We start from the raw sequence: 26538 nt of genomic DNA, 5'->3' as shown, positions 1-26538 counted from the left end.
GGGGGATAGTAGAGGATAGGAAAGGCAGCAGAACACAACAGACACTAGTATGGCAATATGTAAATCAATGGATGTGTAACTGATGTGATTCTGCAATCTGTATATGGGGTAAAAATGGGAGCTCATAACCCACTTGAATCAAAGGGTGAAATATGATATATCAAGAACTATGTAATGTTTTGAATAACCAACAATAAAAAATTAAAAAAAAAAGAAATTATAGCATTTGCTGGTAAATAGATAAAACTGGAGACTATCATGCTAAGTGAAATAAGCCAATCCCAAAAAAAACAGAGGCCAAATGTTCTCTCTGATATATGGATGCTAACTCACAATTAGAGAGGAAGGGAGGAGAACAGAAATTCACTAGATAAGACAAAGGGGAATGAAGGGAAGGGAGGGAGAATGGAAACAAGAAACATAGTATAACGAATCTGATAACAACTTTCCTATGTTCTTATATGAATATACAACCAGTGTAACTCCACATCATGTACAACCACAAAAATGGGAAGTTATACTCCTTGTATGTATGATGTCAAAATACATTCTACTGTTATGAATAACTAAAAAGAACAAATAAATTTTTTAAAAGAGTTAGGATTTGAGGGACAGACATAATTTTCAATTCCTGTGGTGGTCACTATTACCTTTTTTATTTGATTATATTTAAATCTCAAAATGCAAAAAAGTGTGAATTTCATGATAAAATTTCTGAATAGTAGACATTTTTCAAATAAAATTTCCCTCATTTGAAGATCTTGGTGCAGTATGCAGCTGTTCATTTAATATCAAAAAATGATAGAAAATCAGATACAAACCAGCATATGTTAGAGATATGATTTTCTCAATCAGTATCAAAGAAAATAATACCTAATATTTGGTTAAGAGAGATTCAAGTGAAGAAGATAATCACAGAAGAAAATGTAATGGTGTTCTACTCTGTTTATCTTCAGCCTTGCATCTCAAATGACAATTTGGACATACTGTCACCAGAAGCATTTCTAAATTTCAAAATTGAAAGCATATTATCTAGTGCCAAGATGAAATCTATTTCAATAATCTAAAATATAATTGCTCCATTTAATATTACATAGGATATCAAATATCTAAGTGACTCATCTTCTTGCAGCAGAGCCACTGAAGCACCTACTCACAATGCAGACAGAAACTTTCCCTTTGCTTGTGCAATATTTTCCTTGTAATAAAGCCTTGTTAGTAAAATTTCTTCCAGATCAAACTTCAGAAACAAGAGCAAATTTTGCAGATAATTTTATTCAGTTAGGAGATAATAAGAAAAAGTGTACTACTGTTAGAGCAAATAACACAAATACAAACTTTGGTGGGTATTTGCATAAAAGTGCAGTCAATATTTAGTTAAATTTGGAGCAATGCATGATTCTAGGAAAGATACTCTGCCCATATCTGCATAATGATGCTCACATAGCATCTGGTGTTATTTCTGTTAACATTGAAGTAATTGTCATGCAATTGTTCTCTTTCTTTGGCATTTACAGTGTTCAAATTGAGCAATTAAGGGATTTTAAATTTTTTATTGGCATTTGGTGTTATTCAGTTCTCATGCATTCAAAAATCTGTTGGTTCATTTTAACACATGTAGTTGAGAAAATCCTCAGTCTATTTGAAACACTTAAATAATATTTTAATTCTAAAGACGAGGTCCCAAACTGCAAATTGGTGCAACCAATATGGAAATCAGTATGGAGATTCCTTGGAAAACTGGGAATGGAACAACCATTGACCCAGCTATCCCACTCCTTAGTTTATACCCAAAGGACTTAAAAACAGCATACTACAGGGACACAGCTACATCAATGTTTATAGCAGCACAATTCACAATAGCTAAATTGTGGATCCAACCTAGATACCCTTCAGTAGATGAATGGATAAAGAAAATGTGGTATATATACACAATGAAATATTACTCAGCATTAAAAGAACATAAAATCATGGCATTTGCAGGTAAACGGATGGAGTTGGAGAATATAATGCCAATCCCCCCCCAAAAAAAAAAATAAATGCCGAATGTCTTCTCTGATATAAGGATGCTGATTCATAATGGGGGTTGGGTGGAGCATGGGAGAATTAGACAGACTCTAGATAGGGCAAAAGGGAGGGAGGGGAAGGGAGGGGGCATGAGTGTAGGAAAGATGGTGGAATGAGAAGGCCATCGTTACCCTAAGTACATGTATTAAAACATGGATCGTGTGACTCTACTTTGTGTACAACCAGAGACATTGTGCTCCATTTATGTAATATGAATTGAATTGCATTCTGCTGTCATAAATAACAAATTAGAATAAAAAAATTACAAAAAGAGATGAGGTCACAAAATATTTGTTGACTATTTTAAAAATCCATTGAGCAAAGTTCACTTATTTCATGTTCTTTCAATATCTCTTAACAATAATACTACACATTGAAAGAAGAGCAGAGAGTGTCATTGAGGTAACTCTGCCTAAAGTGACTTAATTGAATTGAAGAAAAATAATGAAAATTTATTCATTTAATTTAGGCTCTTCTTTTTTAAAAAATTATTATGGTTATACATAGTAGTTTGGTTCATCCCAACAAAGTCAGACATGCATAGAAATCGATTTCAGTTCATGATCGCACCTTCTCCCAATTCCTTTCCCCTCCTATCCTTCCCCCCACCACTTCTTCTTCCTCTACTCTACTAGACTTCCTTTTGCTTATCTATTAATTTGTATTTGATTAGTTCTTTATGTAATCATATCCTTCCTTATCCCTTTCTTTTATTTTACTCTAGCTTCCCCAAATGAAGGAAAACATTCAACCCTTGAGTTTCTAAGTTTGTCTATTTCACTTATCATGATATTCTCCATTTTCATCCATTCACTGGAAAATACCATAAGTTCATTCTTCTTTATGGTTGAGTTGAACTCCATTTGTGTGTGTGAGTGTATGTGTGTGTACACATATATATATACACATATAACACAATTTCTTAATCCATTCATCTGTTGACAGGCATCTGGGCTGATTCCATAATTTAGCTATTGTGAATTGTGCCACTCTAAACATTGATGTGGCTGTGTCACTGTAATATGCCAATGTTAAATCTTCTGGGAAAATACAGAAGAGTGGGATAGCTGGGCCATGTGATAGTTTCATCCCTAGTTTTTTGAGGAATCTCCAAACTGTTTTCCAGAGTGGCCGTACTAGTCTGCAGTCCCACCAACAATGTAAAAGTGTTCTCAAGGCTATTCTCAAAAGACAAAAATAAGAAACAGTGATACTTATAAACAAGAAGAGAAATGTGGTTTGGAGTGGATAATTATTATGGCACTTGTTATGACTATCTTTTTTGGGAGTGGGTACTGAGGACTGAACTCAGGGCACTTAACAACTCAACTGCATCCCCAGTGCTTTTTTTTTCTTTCTAATTTTGAGACAGAGTCTCACTAAGTTGCTGAGGCTAGCCTCAAACTGCAATCCTCCTGCTCAGTCTCCTGAGTCACTGGGATTACAGGCAGGTGCCACTGTGCCAGGCTTTGCCATGACTATCTTCTGAGATTAATTCCACCCCTTGAAGTGTGTGATATGTTTATGTGGATACTACTGAATACATTTCCAGCATAGGAACAAGTGGAATCATCATTCATAGCTATGAGGAAGGAAATAAAAATAAATGGTAATACTGAGTTTGGTTGTCAGTGAACAACACTTTTGAAAGATTGTGAATTTAAAAATGCAATGTAATCCTGAAGAATGGAAAAACAAGCAAAGGGTGGTATTATGTGCTTCAAAAAATCAAATTTGAAGAACAAATTTCCAAGTTGTTAACTTTATGCCAGTACATGTTCAGTATACTGGCTCATAATGCTAATATTTAGCATTTTTTTCTCACTAAAGAATATTCAATGAAAAAAGTAAAAAAAGAAATAAGTTAGATGTGGTCATTGTAGAAGCTATTTCACAATGTAGATGGAATACACTGTAACTCCAAAGGATTTTATTTTAAAATTCTTCAAAACCAAAATCTGTTAATCAAAGCTAAATCATTACAGAAAAATAATTTAAAAGTGTGCAATTTACATATGTAGAGTTTTCTTCAGGTAAACAATAAATAATTTTAGTATAAGTAACATTTGTTTTTATCTCAATATAGATATGCATGGGCAATTAGAAGTCAACTTTAAACTGCTTGTCCAGTGTTTTCATTTGCTAAATCTGGCAATCCCATTCATAAGGAGAATGTCTCCCAATCTAGTAATGGAACTCTAGGACACACACACATTTGAAAAGCCTTGGTATAATTGTAACTGTAAGAAATGCCTTTTTATGTCTACTTTGGAAATATAAAAGTGAATTAGGATCACAATAGGGATCCTGCTTAAATTGAAAAGAAACAAAACACTTGGGTTGGAGCAGAGGTATGTAGGAAAAACTTGAATGAAGTGATGAGAAAATGCTCATGTGGGGAGGACTGAGGAAAAGACACTAGTCTGGAGAGGGTGGAGAAGAATATTGGCTCTGTGCACAACAGGGTACATAATGAACAGAGGCAAAGAGAAGTAAAGTTCTAATGAAGGTGATTTGTTTCACTCCTACCAAATAAAAGACAACTGTAAGACATTTAAGCAGAGATGTGTAGCAGGCAGTTGGATTTGGAGCTAAAGAAGGTCACTATGTTAAGAAGAATTAGTGAGACGTATAGCAGGGAAGATCACTAGTAAAGACAATGCTAAATATATAACCATCCTCATAGATTGGAAGGACCCTATCAGTGAAGCTTCAAGTTTTATTATATTATATAACTGCTTACATATAGGGAAGGATGCTGATCTGAATGTGGCAGTTTCCAGGTTGCCTTCTAGGAATGGAAAGGATTGTGATACAAGCAAAGGTAACTAGATTTGTGTCTGTTCTGCCTGTGGGACAGAGAAGACCTGAGCCACAGCATGGCTGACCAAAAAGTTGAAAGTGATGAGGTCCCTGGGGTATGGGTAGAGATTTCTGCAAATGGAGAGTGGCAAGTTGTGTGTGACATGGCCTAGGGCATGTGAACCAGTGTCAGGTTGGAAATTTCCCTCATGGGTACTGGTATGTGATGGGCCTGAAAAAATTGTGTTTGTGTCTGGGTATTATTGGGATAGTCACAAAAATGAGCAGAATAGAAGTAAAGGGCTCTTGATATGAGTACAGACTATCCTGATGCATCTGGAGAGCACTTCAGGGCCAGGTTTGTGTTGGTAGTGAGGAGTGGCTCAGGGATTGAAGAGCCCAGGAAGGAAAATCCTGTATGGAAGATTTTTCAGACATCTCTATGAGTTGATGATGTAATGTGAGTCTCCGAAGTAATTAAAACCAAAAAATACCCAGCAGCTTGAGAGGCTGAGACAGGGAGATTGAGAGTTCAAAACCAACCTCAGCAAAAATGAAGCACTAAGCAACTCGGTGAGATCCTGTCTCTAAATAAAATACAAAATAGGGCTGGGGATGTGGCCCATAGGTTAAGTGCCCCTGAGGTCAATCCTTGGCACCAAAAAAAATAAATAAAAATAAACAAGAAACCCATCTCTATTAGGTTTCACCAGAGCTACATATAAATGTGTGGATTTCTCTCTCCACAGTTGCTTGATCTACTAAAGTTCCTATTCTAAGAGACCTTTCTGCCTACCTTTTGGGCTAAGCCTTTGTAAGCCAATGTTTCTCAAACTCTTTGAGGGAAAGAACTCTTCATAATAGGATTCAGCAAATATTGTATAATAGTTTCCAAGATTTTGAACATTTGTGCACAAGTTGTGTTTTCATAAAATGGTTGAATGCTATTTGTTACAGATAATCATATTACTGTGGTACCAAATATATTATATAGGAAACAATTCTATGTGTGTCATCCAACCCGGTGGAGAGTGAAAAATCATTTTGACCATGTTCTAGTCACAAACAGCTCAAGGACACATATAAAAACATCATAGTTGCTATGTAGCAAATTTAACTTTCTATGTAAAGGAGATTGATATCAACATAGACCCATGATTAGTTTCCATAGAAATACAGGATGTCAGAATTCCAAAACATCACCACACTGAACCCTCTCATTTGTCAGATGAAGGATCAAACCTGTTTCAGCTTTGCTTCACAAGCATTTACCAACATCTATTGAGTTCTGGCTTGTGTTCTGAATGTCTGGGGAACATGGATTATCCCAACAAGGACCCTGCCCTTAAGCAATTCATAGTATTGAGAGAGAGTCACGTAGACGGTTTCAATCATAGCCTGATTGAATCTCTAGTTGATGCTGTCATCTTTATATTTGTCACTCCAAAAAGACAAGCAAGAGAGGTAGGTAACTTGTACATATGTGGACACAGCTGATGATGATTTGGTAGCCCATCTAGTAAGTAGTGGAGCTTGAACCACGCGTTGAGATCTGTCTGACTCCAGACTTAGTCCTTTCCCACTTATAGCAGCAATGATTCTCTTGTTTTAAAGATGCTGAGATATAGTCATCAGTCCTGTTAACACAACCACCCACTCTCAACATGGTTCACAAGTTGACAAGACATTCCCTGTCAGAGCTCTCCGTCAGATCTCATAGGTTCTGCATTGAAGTAAAAAAAAAAAAAATGGGCTCTGTTTTCTAATCATGTATGAAGCTATAAAGACAGGCAGACTGGAAAGTAAAAGCTTCAGGGAAGACGAGATCTTTTCACTGCATGAATTTTTATTAAGCTAGGACTGGCCCTACTGTCTCTGCACTTTAAGTGGGATCTATTCCTAAGAGAAAGCAGCTCCCCAGAAACTGCTATTTCCTAAGAGGAAACGAAAGGCTTGCCTCTGAACCTGTACCTCTCAGCTGGGCAGAGTTCCACCTCCACTGTTACCCTGTGAGGAAGAAAATACCAAGAGAGGGGCTGGGGTTGTGGCTCAGTGGTAGAGCGCTCACCTGGCACGTGCGACACCCTGGGTTCGATCCTCAGCACAATAAATAAATAAATAAATAAATAAATAAATATATTGTGTAACTACAACTAAAAAATATTTTTTTAAAAGGAAAATACCAAGAGACTTCTAGTAATCTTTTCCTGTAAGTTGTCTCTTAATCATAATCTGTACAATATTTCACAGATTTTAAGAATATAGAAGGAAGTAGATCCATGAGAAAAGATGGTGGAGCCTGTAAAATAAAATGCACAGCATTATTATGAGAGAACATGATTTAATGGAAAGAGTTTGAGGCTGAGGAGTCAGACAGAACTAGGGTCTTGTGACTTTAAACAGGTAATCTAATCTCTCTTACTCTCAGTTTCCTTATTTGTAAAATGGAGCTAAGGAGATTAATTAAGTTTGTAATCAGTCCAAATATTAATCAGTGACTCCATAAAATTGGTTGCTAATATTTGCTACATTTACACATAGTATAATAATATTCAAAGGCTGAATTTAGAAGTTTAAGGGAAAAGTGGGTTTGGGAATTTGAAATATTAATAATTGACATATAATTTTAAAGAATTAATCTGCATAAGCTTTTCTGAGTCCCAAAGCCAACTTGAAGGCACCAAAACAATAAAACATTTCTTTCCCACTCATTAACCTGCCACCCAATCCAAATTGACCTGCATTTATCACTTGACCAAAATAGGCCTTGATGAGGTCACTAATGCCCTTCCATGTTGTTGAATCCAACAAATACTTCTAAGTCCTTGTCTTATTTGATTCTTTAGTTTTATTTGTTCTTTAAAAATTATTGGTGCATGTTAATTACACAGAACAGCAGGTTTCAGTTTTTCAGGATGTTTCATCTTGTGTTTTTTAAAAAATATATGTTATATATATATAAAGGAATAGTGGGTTTCATTATGGCGTATACATATATGCACAAAACAATTATTTAATCAATTTCACACCCCAGTACTTCCCCTTTCCATCCTCTTCTCCCTCCCCCAACCCCCTTCCTCTACCTTCTTGGTCTCTTCTATTTTCATAAGATACTTTTTCTGCCTTTCTTCTCTTTAGCTGCCTCATGTAATAGAAAACATATTACATTTGTCTTTTCAAGCCTGATTTATTTTGCTTAACACAATACAACATGTTGCTCTCCAGTTCCATCCATTTTCCTGTATATTACATAATTTCACTCTTCTTTATGGACGGATAGTACTCCACTGTGGTGTGTGTGTGTGTGTGTGTGTGTGTGTGTGTGTGTGTTGTATATCATATTTTCTTTATCCATTCATCTATTGATGGCTGGTTCCATAATTTGGCTATAGTGACTCATGCTGCTATAAACATGGGAATGTGTATATCTCTAAAGCACTCCACTTCTTTTGGATAAATACCAAGGAGTGGTATAACTGGGTCATAAGGTAGTTACATTTTCAGTTTTTCATGGAACCTCCATACTGATTTCTATAGTGGCTATACTAATTTATATTCTGAACAACAGTGTGTAAGAGTTCCTTTGTCAGCATTTATTGTTATTTACATTTGTTAATTGCCATTCTGACTGTAGACATTCAGAATGTTTTCATTTGCATTTCCCTTATGGATAAAGACATTGAACAGTTTTTCATATATTTGTTGGCAATTTGTATTTCTTCTTTTGATGGTGTCTGTTTAATTCATTTCTCCAAAAGACTCAGAATAGCTGAAACAACCATGAGCAAAAGAACAAAGCTAGAGGCATCACGATACCCAATTTCAAATTATGTTACAGAGCCATAGTATCAAAACCAACATGGTACTGGCATAAAAATAGACACGTAGACCAATGCAACAGCATAGAAAATGCAGAGACAAACCCACACAGCATAGTCATCTGATTTTTGACAAGGACACCAAAAACATATGTTGAAGAAAAAAATAGTCTCTTCAACAAACGATGGTGGGAAAACTGGATATCTGTATGTAGAAGATTGAAACTAGATTCCTATCTCTTACACTTGCACAAAAGTTAACTCAAAATGGACTAAAGACTTAGGAATAAGACCAGAAACTTTACAACTACTATAAGAAAAAATACTCCAACATACAAGTGAATACATCAGCTTCCTTAATAGAACTCTTATGGCTCAGGAAATAATACCAAGAATCAATAAATGGAATAATATCAAATTAAAAAGCTCTTGCACCGAAATGGAAACAATTAACATCATGAAGAGAGAGCCTACAAAATGTGAGAAAATTGTTGCCAGTTATTCTTCCAGCAGAGAATTAATGTCCAGAATATAAAGAACTCAAAAAATTCAACACCAAAAAAAAATATTTAGTATCATTTGACACTATTGACCAATCCCTCCTTCTTGCAAACTCCTCCTCTTCTTTTGGTTTCTAAGACACAAAAACCTTCAACTATTTCTCTGATTCTTCTTATCTTCATGAGATCAATCATCTTCCTCAACTTGGCAACTAAATGTGGCTTGCCAAGGCTCTTTGCTAGTCACCATTTCAGTCTCATTCTTAGGAATTTCATTCCTGTTGATGACTTCAATCACCACCTATTACTATGAGTTCACTGTAGTGAATATTGCTAAAACATCTGAAAATTCAGTAATTCACTAAGAGGAAGCACGTGAATTAACATATGGTCATAACTATGTCTTATGTTACAAAGGATACAAAAAAAAATCAGGAAAGGAAAATAGTGTATGGAGTAAAATTTAGAAGAAAATGAGCACAATCTTTCAAGATTCCTCTACCTCTGAAGTCATAGGACATGCTTAATTCCTCCAGCAACAAAGTATGAAAATATATATATATGAATTCTTAACTACCAGGGAAGCTCTTTATAGACTTAGAATCCAGGATTTTTATTGAGCACTAGTCACGGAGACACCCTCTGTCTAGTCTGTACCCAAATTCCAGACTCCCAGAAGGAAAACAAGTATTCAGCATAAACCACATTGTTTATACAAACAGTTTAAGCACAGTTCTGGGAACTGATAAGAGTGGGAACTGATAAGAGTGGCTGAAAACCATTTGAAATCCAAGTTCACAGATGCCAGCCAAGGACCAGCCTTGCAATAAAGCTTTCAAAGCATAGCAGTCAGACTTGCTTTGTTAACTCTTTTCTGCATACTTGCAAATGGTGTCTGCATCCCTGGTGGCTCCTCTCAACTTCAAACTTCATATATTCCCAACTGCCTACTTGATAATACCACTAAAGTCTCAAAGATATTTCAGATTTGATAGCACAACTACCAATTATTGAAAACTTATGCTGACCCCGGTGTTATTCTAAGCACTAGACATACTAGGTGGTTCAATCCTCAGAGCAATTACATGATGCATTATTATCTACCTTTTACAAATAAAGAAACTGAGCCACAGAGAGTAGTTAATGACTCAATTCCATATTATGTAGTTGCTATAGTTAAGGTCTTAAATGTCCCCCAAAAGTCAATATGTTCAAAGATTGGTCCCCAAAGCTGGGAGGTGAAATCTTTAAGAGATAAGGTATAGTGGGAGATCTTTAGGTCAATAAAAACATGCTCCAAAGGAGATTGAGGGACCCTGGCCTCTTCTCCATTCTCTTTTGCTTCCTGGCCATGACTTGAATGATTCTGCTCCACCACAAGCTCCTTGCCATTGTCATCTGGCATCCCCATCAGAAGCTTAAAAGTAATGGGTCCACCTGATTATGGACTAGAACCTCCTAAACCATGAGTCTTTTCTCTTTAAAAACATTTTCTCTGTATAAGTTAATTAAAGATCTCAGATATTTATTATAGTGGTAGAAAGTTGACTAACATCACAGTTAATTTTGGGGACCACAGCTCAACTCTAGTCAATCGGATTTCAGATTCCATGTTCTTAATGACTATCTAGCATTATCTCAACATTCAAAATCTAATTTATGATGCTTTTCCTCAATTCTATTCCTTTTCCAGATTTCCAAATCTTTATGGTAATCATTATCATCTACCCTTGCCTAGCAAGACACATCCTTGATAACTTTCCATCTTTCACCTCACCAACCCCCATAACCAATCATCATTATGCCTATTTTTCTCATAAATATTTATTGGATCTATTTATATTTCTCCATTTTTACCTTTTCTAGGTCAAGATACCATCATGTGGATCACTGAAATAGCCTCTGCATTGATCCCCAATCTTCGGAACGATGTGGATATAGACTATCACATAAGGATTATGGAGTAACAAGCCGGAAGAAACCTGGGTTCCAAACAGACTTCACAGAGCCATCCTTCCATATCAGCTTAGATCTTGAACATGACAAAAAAAAAAAGCTTATTTGTCTTATTTAAGTTGCTATTTTGAATCTTTGTCAAATGCAGTCATAGTTACATATTATCTGATATAAAACGTTTGTTCTTTAATGATACACCTGATCAGGACAGGTCACAGGACCCTGCACTGGGAGACATTAGAAATATTATTTTATGTGATAATCACTGATATATTATGGAAAACAATATAAAACAAAAATTAATTTTTAAAATAAAACACAAAGAAACCCAATTTTTCAAAAAAAATAAAAGGAAAGAAACCCAATTTTTCACTTATAGGAAACTCCATATAACTCTGCCCCATATTCTTCTAGATATCAATTCAATCTGATTACCCACTGTGGTGGTAAGGTTTGAACATCCTTTTATGGGTCACAGAGGTATCAATGTCTGAAGGGCACCCAGAGTCATCCTCCAAGCACTGATATAGAGAAAATCAAGTCATTTAGATAAGTTTGGTAACAGATTTCAGGAGTAGCATTGCTCAAGATGGAATATATTAGGCTAGAGAAATCTCTAGACTCTGAAATGTATGTGGGACAAGTACTTGTAAGAGATTCTATGTGGCCAAGTCTTTTGAGAATATTTTGTACATTATGTACCATTGACAGAAGCAGAATATATTAAATTGGGAGATAAATTAATATGATTTAATCAAGAAAAAACATGTCTCAGAGCAAGATTGATGCAGAAATAATAAAAATAAATAAGAGACAGTCTAGCATGTAAGGAGCCTGGAAGTTATCACTCTATCCATAAAACAAATAAACAGCTGAACAAATTGAAAAATCAGCGACTCTTCTTAGGTCCATTGGAGAAGTCAGGTTAGAGAGGGCAAACCGTTGCCCCCAAAATTGGAGGCACAGACAAGCCAAGACAAAGAATCATCAGTTGCCAAAACAGAAATTCATGAGCAGAAACCTTCATGGGAATCAGTAAAGTGGGAGGAAAAAAAATAGAATTTTAATTGATCTTTTGCAGGAGGCCTAGAATGGAGTGTCAATCTGAGAGTTAAAAAACTCAAGCAGGGGGCTGGGGCTGGGCTCAGTGGTATAGCACTTGTCTGGCACGTGTAGGGCACTGGGTTCGATTCTCAGCACAACATAAAAATAAATAAATAAATAAATGTATTGTGTCCATCTACAACTAAAAATATTTAAAAAAAAACAAAAAACTCAAGTGGGCCCAGGCTTGGGAAGAGACCCCACACTTTTCTGAGTTTTACCTATAAGAGTGCAATCAGGTTCTTTTTGTGAATATCAGAGAAAAATCTCCTTGTGCTTCTGGCAAGCGGAAGCGGGAGTGGGGTGGTAACAGGAATCATTTTGAAATATACCGTAGCAGTTCTTTTTTGTATGTTTTGTTTGTTTGTGGTACTGGGGATTGAACCCAGGGGTGCTATACCACTGTGCTACATTCTTTTCTTTTTTGAGACAGTGTCTCACTAAGTTGTCCAGACTGATTTTGAACTTGTAATCCCCTCGTCTCAGCCTCCTGAGTAACTGGTATTACAGGCATGCGCCACCACATCCGGCCATTCTGTTCTTCTTAATAAGGCTTTCTCTCAAGAGAAACTATTCGCTCAGACCCTAAACAATTGGCATGTTATCAGAACCTAACCAGGGAGGGCGTTGATAAAAGGAAGAGAAAATGTCCTACTCCAATACCCTGTAAACTCCCATGTGGGGGATGTAAATATCCAACCCCAGATCACTCTAGACATTCTGTCCAATATAGAGGAAGGGAAAAAACCCTAAGAAACACTTGTGAACTGCTTAGTTCAGAGGCAGGCTCATTGAAAGTGTGAAATCTAATCATAGGACTATACAATACTTCTCTTCTCTCATTCATACCCTACCACCATATTACTAAGACCTATTTACAGCAGTTTCTTTTGCCCAGTTCATGATGTCTGACTATGAATAAAATTTTACAAGGCATACTAAAAGATAAAAAACATAGCTTAAAAAAGCAGAGTAAATATAAAAACCAGACTCAAAATATGACAGGGATGTAGAATTATCAGACTGGGAATTTAAAAGCCTATAGTTAATGTGCCATGATGACTATTTTTTTAAAGTTGAGATTTTTTTAAAGACATAAACTATACATAAACAAATTATCAAATACCACATACCTAAATTATACTATGATGAAAACAAATATAACGTGAGGAAAATTATAAAACTGTAACCAATGACTGAAATTTTGTGCATAGATACTTACTATAGAAAATTGATGTATATTCATATTGCTCATTTATCTGATATTGTAAGTAAACAAAACACCATGAAATGGAGTTTCTCATATTTAACTGTATATGTCCCCTTTGAGAAATGTTCTTGTGTGATGGTTAATTTTAAGTATCAACTTGACTAAGCCAAAAGATGCCCAGGAATTTGGTCAGATATTGTTCTAGGGGTATTTTTGGATGAGAATAATATTTAAATCAGTAGACTGAGGAAATAAGGTTGCCTTCTCTAAAGTGGGTCTATCTCACCCAATCAGCTGATGGCCTGAATAAAACTAAAATGCTGACCCTCCCCCTGAGAATTCTTCCTGCCTGAAAGCCTTTGAACAGGGACTTCAGATTTTTTTTTCTACCTTTGGATTCAAACTGAAGCATGGGATCTTCCTGGCTCTCAAGGCTGCTAGCCTTCAGACTAGAACTACATCATCAGTTCTCTTAATTCTCAGGCCTTCAGACTCAGATTGAAAATAAATCATAAATTCTCTTGGGATTTCAGTTTGCAGATGCACTCTGCAGAAATTGTGAGTTTCCAGACTCTATAATCATATGAGCCAATTCCTTATAATAAATCTTTTTTGGGGGGTGGGTACCAGAGATTGAACTCAGGGGCACTTGGCCACTGAGCCATATCCCCAGCCCTAATTTTGTATTTTATTTAGAGACAGGGTCTCACTGAGTTTCTGGGCTCCTCACTTTTGCTGAGGCTGGCTTTGAACTCACAATTCTCCTGCCTCAGCTTTCCCAGCCACTAGGATTACAGGCATGTGCCACCGCACCCAGGTCCTTATAATAAATCTTAGACACACACACACACACACACACACACACACACACACACACCTTATTGGCTCTGTTGTTCTGGAGAACCTTGACTATACATATGCTAAGGAAAAGTAGAGCACGTGCAAGAACAGATGGGAAATGTTAGTAGAGATCAAAATTCCAAAAAAGAATAAAAAAGACTTGCTAGTGATCAAAAACATGGTAACAGAAATGAAGAATGCCTTGGGTGAGCTCACTGAGGAAAGAATTTCTGAGCATGAGGATGTATCAATAGGAGGAGAAGAGAAAAGAAGAAGAAAGTAGCAGTATTACAGAATATACCAGTGAGACAACTACAAAAATGGCAACCTGTATATAAATGGGAACCCCAAAAGAAGAAGACAGAAAGGTACTCAAGAAATCTAAAGTAATAATGACTGAGACTTTCCCCCCAAATTAACCTTAGACACAAACCACAGATCTGGGAAGCTCAGAGAATATCAAACAGGATTTTTTAAAATTTTACTTGAGTACACAATATTTGAACTGTCGAACACCATAAAAAACAGAGATTGTCAAACTGGATCAGATTGAACTATATGTTGTATAAATAAAATCTTGAAAGATATCAGAGAGGAAGACACCTTGCCTATAAAGGAACAAAGTAGAGAATCACATCCAGTTTCTCAGAAACCATGCAAACAAGAACATAATGGAGTGAAATACTTAAAGTATTGAAAGAAAAAAAAATTTTGAAGAGTTTTTGTTTTTAAATGGGGTACAGTTTTTTTTTCTCTCAATGTATTTTGGCTTTCTCAGGCAAAGATACATTGAGGAAAATTGCTGCCAGTAGACATACCTTGTAAGAAATGATAAAAGAAATTATTTTTTGGTTTTTTTATTCTGTTTTTTTTTTTTAGTTATTGATGGACCTTTATTTTATTTATTTATATGTGGTGCTAAGAATCAAAACCACTGCCTCACACGTGCTAGGGAAGCACTCTACCACTGAGCTATAACCCTAACCCCTAAAACAAGTGCTTCAGAGAGAAGGAAATGATACATATATCAGAAATTCAGATCTACATATAGAAATGAACTGCATTGGAGAAGGAAAAAGTGAAGGTAAAATAAAAAATTTACCCTTTTATTCTTTATCAATCTAACAGATAACAAACTCTTCAAAATTATAATAGTAACAATGGATTTGATGCCATATACTTATGTATATGTTTGTGTGTACATGCTTTTGCATAAGTGAAATTAATGACAGCAATAGTATAAGTAATGGGAGGGAGGAATTAGGATTTTTTTAATTTTAAGACACTTGCTCTACCTGTGAAGTGGTATGATGTTATTTGAAATTATTGTAAATTATAAATGTATTTTGCTAAATAAAGGACAATCGCTAAAATGTTTTTTTAAATAGTATCATTGATATGCCAAGAAAGGTTAAAAATCAGATCATAAATTGCTCAATTATGGGCTGGGGTCGTGGCTCAAGAGGTAGAGCACTCACCTAACATGCATGAGTTACTGGGTTCGATCCTCAGCACCACATAAAAATAAAATGAAGATATTGTGTCCACCTAAAACTAAAAAAATAAATATTTTAAAAAGGGAAAACAAAAGGCAGAAAGCTGGGCAAAATAAAAGTGGAAACAAAGAACAAGAGCAGTGACTAGACAACAGGAACAAATAGGGTAAATATTCTCCAACTATATCAATAATGACCCTTTCATTAGTACATATTAATTCTACACAATAATGAGTTTTATTGTGGCATATTAAAGCAGGCATAGAACATACTTTGATCATATCCAAACCCCACTGTCTTCCTTTACCCATCTCCCCCTCTGATCCCCTTCTTCTTCTGTAATAGTCTATTTTCTACTTTCATGTCATCTTTTTTCCCTAGATTTCATATATGAGAGAAAACATGCAATACTTGTCTTTAGGACTCTGGTTTATTTCTCTTAACATGATGACTCTAGTTACATTTCATTCTTTATGTTTCAGTAATGCTCGTGTGTGTGTGTGTGTGTGTGTGTGAGTGTGTGTGTGTGTGTGTGTGTGTGTGTGTGAGAGAGAGAGAGAGAGAGAGAGAGAGAGAGAGAGATTTTCTTTGTCCAATCATCCACTGATAGGCACCTAGACTGATTCAATAACTTGACTCTTGGATATTGTGAAAAGTGCAACAATAAACATAGGTATGCAAATATCTATATAGTATGCTAACTATTTCCTTCAGGCATGTACCGAGGAGTGCTATAGTTGAATCACATGGTAGTTCTATTTTTAGTTTTGTGAAGAACCTCCATACTGATTTCAATAGTGACTGTACTGATTTACATTCCCATCAACAGTGTATATGTGTTCCTTTTCCCCTACATCCTCACCAGCTTTATCAATAATCACCATAAATGTCAATATTCTAAGCACACCAAGAGAGAGGTTGTCAAAGTAGATCAGAAAACAAGATTCAACTATATATTGTATAAGAAACACATTTTAAAAGCCTATTTTACTTATAATTGGCATTTAATAATCATAAATATTTATGATATAGAATGTGATATTTAAATACATGTATACATTGTGTAATAATCAAATTGGGGTAGGTCACATATCCATTACCTTAAACTTTTATCATTTCTTTGTGGTGAGAATATTCAAAATCTTCTCTTCTAGCTATTTTGAAATATACAATATATTATTGTTAAATGTAGTCACCCGGGCTGGGGATATAGCTCAGTTGGTAGAATGCTTGCCTCACACACACATGACCCTGGGTTAAATCCCCAGCACCACACACAAAAAAATGTAGTCACCCTACTGTGTAACACAACACCATAAATTATTCCCCCTATCTAAATGTAGCACTGCCCATTGACCTCTCTCTCCATATTTCTCCTCCCCTCCAAGCGTCTGGTAACCACTATTGTATTTTCAACTTCTATAAGATAAATGTTTTAAAATTCCACATATGAGTGAGATCATGCCTTATCTGTCTTTCCATGTCTGGTTTAGTTCACTTAACATAATGTTCTCCAGGCTCATTTATGTTGTCTCAAATGAAAAGATTCCAAACATTTTGTGGCTGAACCGTATTTCATTGTGTATATATACCATATTTTTGTGGGTTAGTATTCTTTTTATTTAGTTTTTTATATACATAATATTGGCATTAATTTTGACATAATTATAAAGCATGGAATATAATTTGATCCAATTCAGTACCCAATATTTACCCTTTCCCTTTCCTCTCCTTCCCCCTGTTCCATTTTCTCTTCTTTACTGATAATTCATATATTTTTAAAAAAAAAAATTATTTTTTAGCTTTAGGTGGACACAATATCTTTATTTTATTTTTATGTGGTGCTGAGGATCAAACCCAGTGCCTCACGCATGCCAGGCGAGCGCGCTACTACTTGAGCCATATCCCCAGCCCCTCATTCATCTATTTATTTATAGTTTTTTTTATTTTATTGATTTTTTAAATAAATGACAGCAGAATGCATTACAATTCACATTACTCACATATAGCACAATTTTCCATATCACTAGTTGTATATAAAATATGGCCACACCAATTCGTGTCCTCATACATGTACTTTGGATAATGATGTCCATCACATTCCACCGTCATTGCTAAACCCCTGCCCCTTCCCTTCCCCTCACACCCCTCTGCCTTATCTAGAGTTCCTCTGGGCTGGGGATGTGGCTCAAGTGGTAGCGCGCTTGCCTGGCATGCGTGCGGCCTGGGTTCAATCCTCAGTACCACATACAAACAAAGATGCTGTGTCCACCGAAAACTGAAAAATAAATATATCAGAGAAAACATTCAGCATTTGTTTTTTTGGGGATTGGCTAACTTCACTTAGCATTATCTTCTCCAACGCCATCCATTTACCTGCAAATGCCATGATTTTATTCTCATTTTTGCTGAGTAATATTTCATTGTGTATATATGCCACATTTTTTGATCTATTCATCTACTGAAGGGCATCCAAATTAATGCATTATGGATATACATAAAGGTGAAATTCACTGTGGTATATTCATACATGTACATAGGAAAGTTTTGTCAGATTTATTCCACTGTTCTTCCCTTTTTACAGTCCCTCCTCCTTCCCACTCAATCCCCTTCCTATACTCCACTCTACTTCAATTTTCATGGGATTCTTCCCCACCCCTTTTTCTTTTTTCTTTTTCCCCATTTGGTCTAGCTTCCATATATGAAAGAAAACATTTAACACTTGATTTTCTCAGTCTGGCTCATTTCACTTAGAATAATGTTCTCCAGTTTCATCCATTCATGGGCAAATGTCATCAGTTCATTTTTCTTTATGGTTGAGTAAAACTCCACTTTATATATATATATAATATTCTTTATCCATTCATCTGTTGACAGGCACCTAGGCTGGTTCCATACAATGGCTACTGTGAATTGTGTTGCTATAAACACTGAAGTGGCTGTATTGCTATAGTATGCTAATTTTAGATCTTTTGGATATATACCAAGGAGTAGGATAAAGTTTTTGAGTAAACTCCATACTGCTTTCCATAGTGGTTGTACTAAATTGCAGTGCTACCAACAATGTACGAGTATACCTTTTCCCCCACATCCTTACCAACACTTTTACAGCATATTAGAGTGTTTCCATTTTGTTACCACTGTGAATAATGCTGCAATAGATATGGGACTTCACATGTCTCTTTGACATACTTATTTTATTTCCTTGTGATATAAAACCAGTAATGGGACTTTGGGATCATATAGTAGTTGTATCTTTAATTTTTTGAAGAACCTCTATGTTGTTTTCCATAATAACTGTAGAAATTTTCATTCCAGTAAAAGTCTGTAAGGATTTCCTTCTTTTTATATCCCCACAAGCACTTGTTATCTTTTTCCCTTTTGTTAATAGCCTTTCATACTGAGGTGAGGTAATGGCTCATTTTGGCTTTGATTTCCATTTCCCTGATGATTAGTGATATTGAGCATTTTCCCATATACCTGTTGGCCATTTGTATGTTCTCCTTTTAGAAATATCTGTTCATATCTTTTGTCCATTTTTATCAGATTTTTTATTTTTTGCTATTGAGTTGAGTGTCTTATATATTTTAGATATTAATCCCTTATAAACAGCTCTATACCCATGAATCTGATAATCTGGATGAAATGTACCAATTAATTTCTTAAAAGACACAGTATGCCAAAACACACAAGAAGAAATAGACAAATTGAATATCCATTTAAAGAAATTGAATCAAAAAGCAATAACTTCTAAAACAGAAAGTACCAGGCCCAGAAGTGTTCACTGGTGAATCCTAATGAACACTTAAGGATGTGGTTATGGCAATTCTTTCAAATCTCCCCAGAAGATAGATCCAGGGGGAATACTTCCTATCTTGTTCTATGAAACTAGCATTACCCTAATAACCAGATATTCATTCCAAGAAAAGAAAACAACAGACTAATATCTCTAATGAACATGAATATAAAATCCTGAATAAAATATTGGCAAATTGAATCTAACAATCTATAAAAATAATTATATACGGGGACCAAGTGGGATTTATCCCTGGTGTGCATGGCTAGTTCAACATTTGAAAATAAAGTAATCTAACCAATTACTCCAAAGGGCTAAAGAAGAAATGACATGATCATATCTATAGATGCAGAAAAGCATTTGGAAAAAATCCTACACCTATTCATGATAAAAAATTAGAATGCAAATTAAGAATTTAATCCAAAATAAGTAGAATTTGTAAAATGAATAAATAAATATTTTAAAATTAAAAAAGAATAAAGGGGAATTTCATAAATGTGGTAAATAACATCTACATACACACCTACCAAACACTCTATACTGAACATCATTTTTTTCTTTTTCTTTTTCTGTTTTTTGTTTGTTTGTTTGTTTGTTTTCAGTTTGTTTGTTTGGTGCTGGGGATTGAATCCAGGGGTGCTTTACCATTGAACTATATCCCAAGCCCATTTTATTTTTTATTTAAAATCAGTGTCTCACTAAGTTGCTGAGGATCCCATGAAGTTGCTGGCTTCAAACTTATGAATCCTCCTACTTTAACCTTCCAAGTTGTTGTGATACGACTACACACTTATTAGTTTGGGGGATTACAGGCATGGACCACTGCACCTGACTAGTTAACATTATTCTTAATTTTGAGAAACTATGAACCTTTTCACTAATTATATATATATATATATATATATATATATAATTTTATATGCATATATAATATATAATAGAATTGTACATATACTTATATAATACATAATACATAATATGTGTTTTTGCATATAATTATTATACTATATTCAAGATGTATATGAGGAAAACAGCAAAACTCTGATGAAAAAAATCAAAGAACTAGAAAAATGGATGTATACTCCATGCTCGTGCTTAGGAAGACTTAGTATTGTGAAGATGTCCATTCTTCCCTACGATTTCTATAGAGTCAAACAGTTCAAATCAAAATCCACCATGTTATTTTATGGACTTTGACAACTAATTCTAAATCTTATATGGAGAGTCAAAAACCCAGAACAGTCAACTCAATATGGAAGAAGAACAAAATCAGAGCACTTACACTGCCAGACTTTAAAAATTACTATAAAGCTCCAGTAATCAAGATAATGTATTAATGATGAATAAATACACAAAAATATCAGTGGAAGAAAATAGAGAACCCAGAGACAGACCAACATATTATCAACTTGCCTTTGACAAATTAGCAAGGGCAATACACTGAGGCAAACAATGTCTTTTCAACAAATGATGATAAAACAACTGAACATTCTTATGCAAAAAAAAATCTAGACACAAACCTTACACCCTCCACAAAAAATAACTTAAATGGGTCAAAACCCTAAATGTAAAATGCAAAGGTATAAAATTTCTAGAAGACAAAATAGGAGAACATATAAGTGATCTTGGGTATGGCAATAACTTTTTAGATATAACACCAAAGGCATGTTACACTGAGTAAACAACTGATAATCTGAACCTCATTGAAATTAAAACCTCTAGTCTATGCAAGGTGCTATCAAGAAAATGAAAAGTCAAGCCACAAACTGGAAGAAAATATTTTTCAAAAACACAAAAGGTAAGGTTGTAGCTCAGGGTAGAGCACTTGCCTAGCATGTGTGAGGCACTGGGTTCAATCCTCAGCACCACATAATAAATAAATAAATAAATAAATAAATAAATAAAGGTATTGTGTCCATCTACAACTAAAAAAATTTAAAAACACAAAAGATAAAAGACTGTTATTCAAAATCCACAAGGAACTTTTAATACTCAACAATAAGAAAACTGATAACCCTGCTAAAAAGGAGTAAAAACATCCTGACCATACACCTCATCAAAGAAGACACAGATGGAAAATAAGCATATTAAAAGGTGCTCATATGTCATTAGGGAATTGCAAATTTAAACTGCATGAGATGACTACGCACCTATTAGAATGCCCAAAACCCAAACCATGAAACAACCACCACATCCTAGCAAGGATGTATAGCAACAAGACACTTATTTCACTGCAGGTAGGAATATAAAATGATATAGACACACTGGAGAATAGTTTTGCAGTTTCTTCTGAAACTACACATATTTTTACCATATGATTCAGCGATTGCACTTTTTGGTACATAACCAAATGACTTGAAAACTTATGTCCATGGAAAAACTTAAGTACAAACATTTAAAGCAATCTTATACATAATTGCCAAAACTTGAGAGCAATCAAGATGTCTGTCAATAAGGTAATGGATAAAATATGATACATCAAATAGATACTATTCATCACTAAAACAATTGAGTTTTCAAACCATGAAGACACAAAGAAAATGTAAATGCATATTAATGAATGAATGAAAAAAAGCCAATATGAAATTGCTTCATACTGTATGATTCTGAATTTATGACATTCTAGAAAAGGTAACACTATGGAGATGGTGACTGCCAGGACTTGGGTATGAGAGGGATGAATAGCTGGAGAACATGTGACTTTTAGGTCAAACTACTCATTATGATACTCTAATAGTGGACCAAGTGGGATTAGACACTTCTAAAGAATATACAACAGCAAGAGTGAACTGAAATATAAACTATGAACTTTGGGTGATGATGTGTAAACATATGATCACTGATTTCAACAAACATACCATTCTGGTAGGGGATTTTGATAGTGGGGAAAGGCAGTGCATATGAGGGAGCAGTAAGTATATGAGAAATCTCTGTACCTCCCACTCAATTTTACTATGAACATAAAGCTGCTCTAAAAGTAATCTATTAAAATGAGACTATAAGCAGGGCACAGTGGCACATACCTATAATCTCAGTGATTTGGGAGGGTAAAGTAGGAGGATCTCAAGTTCAAGGCCAGCGTCAGCAACTAAGCAAGGTCCTACACAACCTAGTGAGACCCTGCCTCAAAATAGAAAATAAAAAGGGCTGGATATGTGGTTCAGTGGTTAAACACCCTTGAGTTAAATTCCCAGTACAAATAAAATAAAATAAAATGAGACTGCAGTAGGTCCCTTTTACACAGTTTCATTTTTCCTGGACTTAGTTACCGGGAGTCAACCAACAACAGTCTAAATATATTAAATGGAAAATTCCAGAAATAATCAATCCATAAGTTTTAAATTGCATGCTATTCCAAGTAGTATCATGAAATCCCATGCCATCTCACTCCATCCTTTCTAGGATGTGACTTGTTCCTTTTTCCAATGTACCCATGGTATAGAATATCTGCCCATTACTCACTTAGTAACCATCTTAGATATCAGATTGACTGTCACATTTGTACTCAAGTAACCCCTCATTTTTCTTGTTAATGGATGCAAATTGTAAAAATGGTGATGCTGGCAATTCAGATATGCAAGAGAAACTATAAAGGGTTTCTTTTAAGTGAAAAGATGAAAGCTTTCAACTCAATAAGAAAAAAAATCATATACCGAGGTTGCTCAGATTTTTTGGCAAGAGTAAATCTATCTGAAATTTTGAAGAAGGAAAAAGAAATTCTTGGTAGTTTTGCTGTCACGTTTCAATTTTCAAGTTATAGCCACAGTTTATGAAAAGTGCTTATTTTAAATTTCTATAGGATTTGGTACCATCCATGTTTTCAGGCATCAATTGGGGTTTTGGAGTGTATCCCTCATGAATAAGAGGGGACTACTCAATTCAATTCTGATATTCTGACAATCATAACAGCTACAAAAATGTTTTGGGGGAGTTTATATTTAGAACTATGAGGTCAAATAAGGAAAGGTTTCAGTGGTGGATGGAAGAGAATGTATTATGCCTCAAGAGCATTTTACATATTGGGCTTGTCATCCCACTGGCATTGTCATGAAGAGCATAAAAAGTCCATTTCTTATGCATATATGTTGTTATCCCTAAAGTCTCTAGAATGCCATAACTTAGAAAATGAAGCCCTAATGTATGGTAGGAATATGTGAACAAATATGTTGGTTGTTCTCCCACATCTATTTCCTGTTTAGCACTTTACTAACAGAAACCAAATTTTTTCAGATATTTATACACTTTATACTTTAAACCACTATCCCCAGACTTCAGGGTTGGACAATAATTAATCTAAGCCATTTGTGTAAACTTCACTATTCTGGAAAATAATTGATTTTTGAATTGGTAAATTCTATCCAATAAAATAAAAATTGAGAACTTTTAGGAAAATTTTCTAAAACAACTAAGGAGAAAATTATTCTGTTATTCACATTGGATTATTTAAAGCCTGGAACCATGTCAATCATCATATAACAATGGGAGACACAAAAGTCAATATCTTCAGGATAACAGACCAAAAATGTGAAAAGAACCTGGGTCCTTGATGTTGTATTCAGCCTTTGAGATGGAAGGTATTTAGGTACTGGTCCTCCCTATATATCTCTGTTGGTATGGTCTTTTAAAATGTAGAGAAACCAATTTTCTCTTAATCCTATTCTGTGTTTACCACCACTGTATAGAAAAAAATCTCTTAGAGCCACAAGGATGTGTGGAGGTTTCTTAAAGATACTAGTTACCAGGAAAGAGGCAACATAACAAGATAGAAAACGTTTATATAAATGTAGTTCTAGTCTAGTTAACCACTAGAAGAAAAACTGCAACCCCAACCCTGCCAGAAAAGACTGCTAAAGAGCCTAGATTTCTACCCTTGCCAGGCATAAAAGGCACCCCAATTCTTCCCCAACAGGGTGGTGTCAAAAGAGGCTAAGTAACAGAGCAGAAGATGAAGTTCAGTGATAGAGAACTTGCCTGGGAAACAGAGAAAGAGAGAAGTGTTGGGGGAGAAAAGGAGAAGGAGGCTAAATAGAGAGCTCAGACTTATACATCAATGTTTGGACTTTCCGGTCTCCATAATAATGTCAACCAATTCTTGAAATTCCTTCCCTTATATATACACATTGTATCAGTTCCATTTCTCTAGAAAAAATATAATATTAGATAAAATAGAGTTCACAGCAAAAATCAAAATTACAATTACAGAGACATTATATAATGATCAATAAGGGTCAATCCACCAAAATGAGACAACAATCCTAAATGTGTATGCACCAAACAATAGACTGCAAAGTATTGAACAAACCTGATATAATTGAAAGTACAAATAGACAACTCATAATTAGCTGGTGATTTCAATATGCCTTGTTCAAAAACAGATGGGACAACTAGAAAAAAAAATCTATTATGTGCAATAATTGAAAAACACCCCAAACAATAGTATCTAATCATAATTTATAGAGCACTCTACTCAACAATAGCAGACTGCACATTCTTTTCAAGCACCCACAGATAATATCATTAATGAAACAAATCTCAACAAATATAAAAGAATTTCTGACCACAATGGAATTGAATTAGAAATAATTAATAGGAAAATCTCCAAACACTTGGAAAATAAGCCACACACTTCTAAATAACCTATGGGTCTTGAACTCTTTTATAAAGTGTGGACAAGGTTAATAGAAACCAAGAGTGTATGACAAAGGACACTGGAGCTTGTGAGAGTAGGGAGGCATTAAATAATACACAACTGGAAAAGGTATAGAGGAGTATGAACCTAGCAGAAAAGCCATGTAATAGGAATTTTGAGCTTAAGAATAGAAACATTGTAATGCAAAGCACATGGCTCAGAACAAAGAACTAAAAGTATAAATACTCAAATCTCATTCATTTTCTACTTTTAATGTCCTACCCCATGGTGAGCATTTATATCCCTCTATTCTGTGCCCATTTCCTAGAATTCCATACATACCCTTCACCTTCAGATTTCTTTGTCATCAATGTTCCTATCATTTTCTTTTCTAACCCCAGTCAATTCATTCATCCATTGGACACAATGCGATATAAAATCAAAACTAGGATATTACTCCTTTCTAACAAAGTGAACAACTAAATGTACCTCCCAGAATCCTGTCTACTGGGAAGATTTAATTTCACTACAGCCTTTCAGGACCACCCCTGAATGGTCCTGCAATGCAGTGGCTAGCCATCAACTCTCAGCCAATGCTATTACACTTGCAGACTCTTCTATAAGCCAGGAATGTTTCATTTCTTCCTCTGTTAATTATCTTAGTGAACACCCTACAAAGTCATGAGTTAAGGGACAGGTTTTAAAACAGGAGTCAGTGCCATTAAATTGATACAGTTACTCACATACTTTACTTGTGTCTTCTGGTCCTATTTTATTTTTTTAAATATTTTTTATTTCTTCTAGTTTGTTATACATGACAACAGAATGGATTTTAATTCATAGTACACAAATGGAGCACAATTTTTCATTTCTCTGGTTGTACACAAATTACACAGAGTTCATGTCTTAATACAGGTACCAAGGGTAATGATGTCCATCTCATTCCACCATCTTTCCTACCCCCATGCCCCTTCCCTTCCCCCCCCTCCTCTTTGACCTATCCAAAATTCCTCCATTCCTCCCATGCTCACCCCACCCCCATAAAGGATCATCATCCACTTATCAGAGAGAACATTTGACCTTTGGTGTTTTGGGAATGGCTTACTTCACTTACCATGGTATTCTCCAACTCCATCCATTTACTTGCAAATTCCATGATTTTATTCTCTTTTAATGCTGAGTAATATCCCATTGTGTATATATACCACAGTTTCTTTATCCATTCATCTATTGAAGAACATCCAGGTTGGTTCCACAATTTAGCTACTGTGAATTGTGCTGCTATAAACATTGATGTGGCTGTGTCCCTGTAGTATGCTG

Source organism: Marmota marmota, unplaced genomic scaffold (genome assembly GCF_001458135.2).
Source record: "Marmota marmota marmota unplaced genomic scaffold, marMar, whole genome shotgun sequence".
Lineage (NCBI taxonomy): Eukaryota > Metazoa > Chordata > Mammalia > Rodentia > Sciuridae > Marmota > Marmota marmota.
The sequence above is the reverse complement of the archived record's forward strand: the minus strand, read 5'-3'. Positions refer to the sequence as shown.